The following is a 9,674-nucleotide window of genomic DNA, read 5'->3' as shown; positions in this document are numbered from 1 at the left end:
TGTCTGTTACTCTGCATGGAAAATACATCATTTCCAATACATAATAAAATTGCACACATGTTAACCTGTAAAGGGAGGTCAAGGAGGAAGGGAAAGGCAGTGCTGTCAGACACTGCAGGTAGCATCCCACAGACTAGCTGTTCGGTGACTCTAGAATTAGGACCAACATTTATTGAGTGCCTCGAGGGCAAGAAAGAGAGCTAACATTTATTGAGCACCTACTATGTGCCAGGCACTTTAAATAAGTGCATTTTAGCCTCAGAAGGACCCACAAGGAAGGGTTTGTCTAGTTTCCTGGTAATAAGACAGACAAAATGCTTGCTAAGGTCTCACACTGAGTAAACAGTGTAGCTGGAGCTCTAATCCAGGACTGTGTGATGGAATGGCAGTCGTAAGGATGAGCGGAGCATAGCCAGGAGATGGGCAGGGGTGAAGTCATTGCAGGTATGAGAACAGCGCATGGGAGAAGCAAGAGCTGCAGAGGCTCACAGGAGGGTCTGAGTCCTTTCCAGGAAGGTAACAGAGGAGGTGGGAGAGGTGTGTGGGAGGAGGGGGGCCGCGGAGCATCCTGCGAGGCGGTGACCCCTTCACAGTGAGAGGAGGGCACAGGATCCAGCAGCTGTAGTGCTGGCCAGCGAGGGCACATCGGTCACATGGGTCACAGGGCCACGCGAAGTGGTCCTTCTCTTCAGGTTCAAGCTGAATGTTCCCACTTGACGGTACCCAGAGTGCTCAGGGTCCTCCCATGCTCGTCCTGTCCAGACGCCTTTTCCCATCTCCTTGACCCGCCTGTGTCCTCAAAACCTAGATAGCGACCCTGTCTGCATATCTCGAGGCTCTGTGTTGTTTTGCTGGATCTCTCCCTCTACCTTGAATCCCATCCTCAAGGCTTCCTTGTGTTATCCTGGCTTAGGCATCTGCCAGGTCAAGAAGAACTGGGCTGGGGGGTGCGGGGAGGGAGAAAAAGTAGATCCCACCACCACACTGGGAGGAATTCGGACTTCTCCACGTTCACCCCCTGCAGACTTAACGCTTTAGCAAGTTCAGAGCGAAGAGCGTAGTTGAGGGGACAGGACCAGGGGAGGGGGACGATGCAGGGCGACTGCAGCTGCCCAGGGAGAGCTGTGGCCCTCTGGTTTAGGACTGTCATTAGGCAGGATAGTGAGGAAAAGGGAGATCTGAGACATATTTACGAGGTTAGAATAAATCGGTAATTGGCTGTGGAGGTGAGAGAGAGGGAGGGATTCAGGAGGACACTCTGGTTTCTAGGTGGTTGTCTGGGTAGCAGGGAGCGTTGTTACCCGCTGCAGATACGGGGCTGGAGCCGATTGAAGGGGAGGCTACCGAGGACCTTGCACAAGTTTGAGGGGCCTCTGGGCTAGATGGGGGGGTCCAGCTGCATCTGATACATGAGCACGAGACCCAGGAGAGGTCTTGATGGCCAACTGAGAGCAGTCAAGATTCCCCCCACCTCCCTGGGTAGAATGAGAAAAACAAGGGGCAGGGAGAGAAGCTGGGAGAACAGCAAAGCTTAAGGGGCAGGTGGAGAGAAAGCAGCTCTCAGGAAACCCAGAGACGCACAAGAATACGGGGAGTGTGTGAGGCTTCCCGCTGCTTTGAGCGTAAGTCTGAACTCCCTACTGCTGCCCACAGGGCCCTGCCTCCTTGATCTCCTGCCTCCAGCCCCTTCTGCCTGGATGCGCACCAGACCGTCCTCTTTCCTCTGGCGCACCAAGCTCGTTCCTGTCTTGGGTCTGTCCTTCTGACCTTCCCCACCTTCCAGGGCAGCCGTTTATTAATCCACTTTATTGAGGTATGATTGACATGCAGAAAAGCTGTGCGGATTTAATGTAGACAACTCAGTGGGTTTGGGGATAAGTATACACCTGTGAAACCATCCCCCATCAAGGCTATAACTGTATCCATCACCTCCCCATTATTATTTTTGGGTTCCTCCGCCCCCCTTAGTTAGTAGTAGTAGTGTGTGTGTGTGTGTTAAGCACACTGAACATAAGGTCTATCCTCTCAGCATATTTTAGGTATGCAATATGATACTGTTAGCTCCAGGCACTATGCTGCATAACAGATCACCGGAAATGATTTATCTTGCCTAACTGCAGTCTGTACCCTTTGATCGTCACCTCATTGTCTCCCTCACCAGCCCCTGGTTACCACCACTCTACTCTTTCCTTCTATGAGTTTGACGATTTCAGATTCCTCATGTCACTGGAATCCTACATTATTTGTCTTTGTCTGGCTTATTTCACTTAGCACAGTGTCCTCTAGGTTCATGCGTCTTGGCACAAAAGGCAGGATTTCCTTCTTTTTTTAAGGCTGAACAACATTCCATTGTATATATGTGCATTTATCCATTCATCCATCGATGGACCCTTAGTTTGCTTCCATGCCTCGGCCGCTGTGAATCACGCAGGGCAGACACTCTCGACCATCCTGTCTCAGGTAGCTCTTTTTCTTCCTACTCACTTCATCCTGAGTTACTTCCTGTCTGGCTCGTAGCACCATCTGAAATCTCTGGAACCTAAGTAATTATTTGTCTCTTTTCCCATCCCCCATTAAGACACAAGCTCCATAAAGACGTGAGCTTGTCTGCCTTGTTCGTCCCCATATGCTCGGCACATACCTGAGTGCCTGGCACCTCGTGCACACTCAGTGCATACCTGTAGAGAGAATGAATGGACCGGGAGGGGTGATGTCACAGCAGCCTAGGGCAGTGGTTCTCCATCAGGGCTGCTTGCATCAAAGTCACCCATGAGGTTTTGTAAACGTGCAGATGTCTGTCCCCTGCCCCAACCTCATACCCGTGAAATCTGAATCCCCTGGGCATGGGTAGTGTAAAATTCTCCACTTTGATGTACTTTGCTGACAGCCAGGTCGGGGAACCTGTAGAGTAGAGAATTTCAAGGATCAACAGCGCCAAATGCAGCAGGGAGTTTCATGGATCTAAGAGCCGAAAAATGTCCAGACTTGACATGCTTTAGGGTTAAGCCAGTCAGTTCAAAGTACGGAGGAGGCTACCCAGGAGGGAATGTACCCCCATCTTCTCCCACCACCCATGTGGTTTAGAGGGTCTGACGCCCTCCTCCCCCAGAGCAGGCACTTACTGGTCACAGCGATGGGCTTCCCTTCTGCAGCATACAGCTCAGGGCTGGACACAGCCAAGGACTTCCAAGAGGAAGCTTGCTCGGGCTCCTGAGTAAGTCTCTTCTGGAAACTCCTGGAAAAGACCCTTCCTCTTCCTCTGGATGTTGTCGTGTGAGAGTGTGCGACCTGGACCTGCAGTAGCCATTTCACTGCCACAGAAGCAGAGAAGCTTAGAGCCTGCAGATAAACTAGGTCCCCCGGGAAGGGAGAGCTGAGGCAGGGAAAAACCCGGCCCTGTCTGGAGCGCGTCCCCTCTGAAACTTCAGTTCCACAACTCAGTACACGAGAAGGAGCCTGACCGACCCACCCAAGATGTCAGCCTGCACGTGTGCTGAGTTGACAGTGAACCAGGCCTTTGTTGTTGTTTTATAAATTTATTTATTTTATTTACTTTTGGCTGCGTTGGGTCTTTGTTGCTGCGTGCGGGCTTTCTCTAGTTGCGGCGCGTGGGCTTCTCATTGCGGTGGCTTCTCTTGTTGCAGAGTATGGGCTCTAGGCACCCGGGTTTCAGGAGTTGTGGCTCGAGGGCTCAGTAGTTGTGGCTCGTGGACTCTAGAGTGCAGGCTCCGTAGTTGTGGCGCACAGGCTTAGTTGCTCCACGGCATGTGAAATCTTCCCAGACCAGGGCTCGAACCCGTGTCCCCTGCATTGGCAGGCAGATTCTTAACCACTGCGCCACAAGGGAAGCCCAACCAGGCCTTTGTTGTTGTGCAGACCCTTCAGCAGACTTTCCTGAAGCAGGATGGGGATCTAAGCCGTGGGCTGCAGTCAGCAGAGTGACATGAGCAATCGCAACACCCGTCACAATCTGTCCATATTTTTAGAGGGTTAGAACCTGGGTCTAAAGGGTTGGAAGCCTAACATGGCCTGATTCCGGGAAGTAGATCTTTTACGACCGATACAGAGAAAGCTATTTAGAAATAGACACTCTGTGAAGTCTTTTATCTTGTGGTCACACACCAACGCCAAGATGTTCCAAGATCCAGGACGGCCTCAGTAGTCTTCACAACCAAAGTCAAGTCTTGACACCTTTAGAAACCAACATGGGAACAAGCAGAACCAATAGGTCTCAAGCTACTGTGGGTGTGAATGAACATTCCCTTTTGCTTCATGGCCCGAAAGCTGTACATCTGTTTTCGATTGTACATTGTGTCTGTGCTTTGATCCACAGTAACTTCTCATGTTATGGAATTGATTTGCATTGAACACCACTGTAAATTAAAAGAAATTAAAAAAAGAAAAAGAAAAAAGAAATACGTGTCTGAAAAAGAAAGCTACCTGCCAGCAGATCCTGACCAACAGTAGTAACAGTGGACTCTTTGTCCTATGTAGGTTGGAGTTGCACAGAATTCGGGGGCTCTCCTGGGGACCCTCATCATTGTAAAGCAAAGGAAATGGGCTTTGGTGGCAGGACCCACAGCATATGACCATAAGATTCCAGTTTTGGGGTTTGTGGTCAAAAGAGTATGGACTTTGGAGACAGATTTAAGTTCAAGCCCTAGTTCCACCACAAGGAAGTTATTTAACAACTGGAAACACGAGTGCAGTCAAATCTGCTTCTTAGGTATTGAGGATCAAACGGTAATAGATATCATTTGAAGGTGGCTTGCAGGCCCCCTCTGGGCTCTCAGACTTTTCATGGCAACAAACTAGTGGCCACAGTTTCAAATGTCAGGCTCTCCACCATACCATCCAGATGACCCCTGTGGATCCTCTTCTCCCCCTTCAAAGAGAAAACTCTGGAAAGTGTCAGTTTTTGCTTCTTTTCTTTCTCTATCATTTTACTGCTGCATTGTAAGAGTACCCAAAACATTTATAACATTAATGTGAGACATTCTAATTACTTTGAGGCTGAAATCTAATGTTTGAAACATAGATACTGAGTACACTTTCTCATCTGCGTCCTCCCAACATTCTTTCAACTTTATCGACATATAATTTAGATCTGTTTTAGGTGCATGCCTCAAGGACTTTTGACAAATGTATGCACATATGTAACCACCAATAAAGTATAAATGATTTCTACCATTCCAGAAAGTTCCGTCATCCCTCTTTGCAGTCAATCCCTGCTAAGCCCTATCGCAGGCAACCACTGACTGCATCTCCATCACCATAGATTAGACGTGTCTTTTCTAGAATTTCATAGAGATGAAATCACACATGTAGTCCTTTGTATCTGGTTTCTTTTTTTCACCATAATGTTTTTGAGGTTCATCCCTGCTGTTGCATGTATCAGTAGGTTATTCCTTTTATTACTAAGAAGTAATCCATTGTGTCCATCTGTCTCAATTTGTTTATCTTTTTACCTATTGAGGGGCATTTAATTTTTACTATTAAAAAGTTTTAATCGTTTTCTGCGGTTTTTTACTATTAGAAGTAAAGCTGCTCTAACGTTTGTGTGCAAGTTTTTTTGTAACATTTCATTTCTCTTGGGTATCTATCTAGCAGTAGAATCGCAGAGTCATGTGATAAGTAAATGTTTACATTTTTAAATGTTTATAAAATGTGCCCAACAGTGTATGAGAGTTCCAGTTGCTTCACAGTCTTTGCCAGCACTTGATACTCTTTTAGCCATTCTAGTGGAGATGAAGTGGTAACATTGTGGTTTGTTACTAACCTTTTAAAAAAATTGTGGAAAAAACCATCTTAACCATTTTTAAGTGTACAGTTCAGAGGCATCAAGTACATTCACATTATTGTGCAACCGTCACCACCATCCATCTCTAGAACTCTTTTCATCTTGCAAAACTGAAACTCTGCCCCCATTAAATACGATCTCCCCATTGCCCCTCCCCCCAGCCCTTGGCAATCACCAGTTTACTTTCTGTCTTTATGAATTTGACTAGTACTCTAGGTACCTCGTATAGTGGGATTGTACAGTGTTTGTCCTCTTGTGACGGACTTATTTCACTTCACATAATGTCCTCAAGGTTTCTCCATGTTGTAGCATGTGTCAGAATTGCCTTCCTTTCAATTCTTTAGGGTAAATATCCAAAAGTGGGATTGCAGGATCATATGATAGTTCTATTTTAAAATTTTGAGTAATCACCGTACTGTTTTCCATAGAGGCTGCACCATTTTACATTCCCAGTGTCAGTGTACGAGGGTTCCAATTTCTCCACATCCTCACCAACACTTGTTTTCTGTCTTCTGGGTTTTTTTTTTTCTACTTCTTTTTTAAAAAAAACAGCGATCCTAATGGGTGTGAGGTGTAGCTCACTGTGATTTTGATTTACATTTCCTTACTGATTAGTAATGTTGAGCATCTTTTCATGTGCTTATTCACCACTTGTATATCTTCTTTGGAGAAATATCTATTCAAGTCCTTGGCCAATTTTTTTTTTTATAAATTTATCATTTTATTTTTGGCTGCATTGGGTCTTCGTTGCTGCACGCGGGCTTTCTCTAGTTGTGGTGAGCGGAGGCTACTCTTTGTCACAGTGCACGGACTTCTCATTGTGGTGACTTCTCTTGTTGCGGAGCACGGGCTCTAGGCGTGCAGGCTTCAGTAGTTGTGGCACACAGGCTCAGTAGTTGTGGCTCGCAGGCTCAGTAGTTGTGGCTCACGCGCTCTAGAGCACAGGCTCAGTAGTTGTGGCGCATGGGCTTAGTTGCTCTGCAGCATGTGTGATCTTCCCGAACCAGGGCTCGAACCCGTGTCCCATGAATTGGCAGGCGGATTCTTAACCACTGTGCCACCAGGGAAGTTCCCCTTGACTAGTTTTTAAAATCGGGATGTTGGTTTTCTGTTGTGGTCGCCACTGACTTTTCAACTGTCCTTCTCTTAGTGGTGTTATTCCATTTTATAGATGAGGAAACTTTAGTTCAGAGCGGCAAAGTGACCATAATAGTACTAGTCACAGGCATTGTTCTTATCTCATCAAAGATAAAGATGAGTAATCATTTGAATTATCATTTGAAGATTGACTGAACATATACTAAGGGCAATAGAAGTGTGACACAGGCTGGAGATACCGGTTTACAGTTCCTGGAGGGAGACAGATAAGTAAACAGGCAATGTTAGTACAGTAATAGGGGAAGTACGTGCCGCTCTGAATATTTGGGAAACTGGAGGGAGCTTAGTAGAGCTGGAGCACTAAGTTTAGGAGTGGCTAGCAATGAGGCTAGGGAGGGAGATTGGTTATGGTTCTTAATTGCAAATAACAGAATCGGGGCTTCCCTGGTGGCGCAGTGGTTGAGAGTCCACCTGCTGATGCAGGGTACACGGGTTCGTACCCCGGTCCGGGAGGATCCCACATGCCACGGAGCAGCTGGGCCCGTGAGCCATGGCCGCTGAGCCTGCGCGTCCAGAGCCTGTGCTCCGCGATGGGAGAGGCCACAACAGTGAGAGGCCCGCGTACCACACACACACACACACACACACACACACACACACACACACAAAACCCAGAATCGACTCAAGTTTATTTGAGCCGAAAATAAATTTGTAAAAGAATATTAGATATTTCCAAGAGGACCAGAGAGGGGGGCTTGGAGGCTACAGGACCAGAAACAATACCCAAACCACCCCACGGGACTTTCAGCAAAGACCCCACTGCCGCAGCCCAGCTGGTATAGTCACTGAAGCTCACGAGCTGCAGTGACATGGACACCCAGCCCCCACCAGTGCTGCCCCCAAAGCCGGTTGCCTCTGCTCTCATCCTTGTCTTAACATGATTCCCTGGAGTGCCTGCTTCCTCACCCTGCTCACTTGTGAACAAAACCTTGCATGGCTGTGTCTGATGGACAGAACTTGCTCCCCAGATGCATGTTGCGAAAATGAGTTTTTCTGGCTCTGTCTTCAGTGAGCAGGACTCTAAAGGAGGGAATTCCCCAGTCACAGAAAGGGTTCAAGACAGTGGGCAGGTTCCCACAAACACTTGTACAGGAACATCCACAGCAACTTTGTGTGTAGCAGCCAGTGACTGGAGAGAGTCCAGATGTCCTTCAACATGTGAATGGTTAAACAAACTGGTCCGTGCACACCGTGGAGTATTCCTCAGCAGGAAAAGGAATGGGCTGTTAATACACACAGCAGCTTGGATGGCTCTCCAGGGCATCACGCTGAGTGAAAGAAGCCAGTCCCCAAGGGTTGCATGCTGTGTGTGATGGAAGTATGACAAATAGTCTGCAAAGCTGCAAATCCAGCCTTGAGGCAATCAGGGAAGGCTCCACTGAGAAAGAGATCTTTTGAAGAAATGCTCGTACAGGGAACTGCACTGCAGGTACCAAGGCCTAAAAGGGCCTGTCAAGTTTAAGACAGAGAGGAAAGTCTAATGGTGTTGGAGCATAAGAGTGTTTTAGGAGTGTTAGAAGAAAAGGCCAGAAAAATGGGCTGGGACCAGAAGAGGAAGAGCCTTGAATGCCGTGCTAAGAAGTCTAGACTTGTTTCTAGAAAGCAGCAATTCTCAGACCATAGCATGCTTCAGGATCATCTGGGGTGCATGTTAAAATGCAGATTGCTGGGCCGCACTGCCAGAGTTTCTGACTGAGTCTGTCTGGGATGGGGCCTGAGAATTTGTGTTTGTCCCTGCTGATGAGGGGACCCCATGTGGAGAACCACAGGTGTAACGAATAGGAGACAGACAGAAGTTTTCAAGCAGGGGAATAATGAGATCAGTTTTTTTAGAAGGACCTTCAATGGAATTAACCTGGGGACTGAGTGACTTCCTGCAGTGTAAATCCCTCAGACGATCTACACAGATGGTATTAAAAGCAAAGGGCTAGGTGTTGAGAAAATTTGGGTTCCAGTTCTGTCTCTGTGACTAGTGGCTGTCTGAACTGGGGCAAATATGTTAACCAATTTGAATGTCAATTAGGATGCCAGTAACAATAATTACTACCATTTATTGAATAGTTACGTAATTATCTTGTGAAATACAGCTGTTCTAAGAGATAGGTATTATTGTTCCGTTTTACAGGTGAGAAAATTAAGATTCAAAGGAGTTAACTTGCCCAAGATTCCAAGACTATTAAAGGGTGGGGTTAGGATTCAAAACTAGGATTTTTTTTTAAACTCTAAAGCTTGTGCTCCTAACTGCTTTGTCGAGGTTTCTGAAACTGAGGTTTACAAATGTAGTCTTAGGAAGTTATGAGTTTTCTATGAGAATTTTTAAACTCTGGTATTTTTTATGTTAATCTTTAAACATTTGATATAAGCAAATACTGGGTCATCTGGGTGACCTTTCTAGCTGATTTCAGGCCCTGCATTTGCATATGTGTTTACAGTGGCATTTAGGCGGCGTAGAATCATTGTAATTGTCCCAGCCTAAGCCAAACGGACATCAGTGGTCCTCAGTAGTGAATGATGTGACCATGCAAAATAAAGAGCCGAGGACCCCAACACAAGCTGGATGAATGAAGCGTTCTTGGTGGTTTGAATGGAGAAAAGGCAGGAGAGTTAAGTCGCCAAGGGGCCCACGGTAGTAAGAAAATACACACACACGAGCCCAGAGGTGAGTTCCATATTCACACTGCTAACGTATTTAGTTTCACAGAACAACATCATCTGT

Source organism: Stenella coeruleoalba (genome assembly GCF_951394435.1).
Source record: "Stenella coeruleoalba genome assembly, chromosome: 10".
NCBI classification, from domain to species: domain Eukaryota; kingdom Metazoa; phylum Chordata; class Mammalia; order Artiodactyla; family Delphinidae; genus Stenella; species Stenella coeruleoalba.
This window is presented reverse-complemented; position numbering follows the sequence as displayed.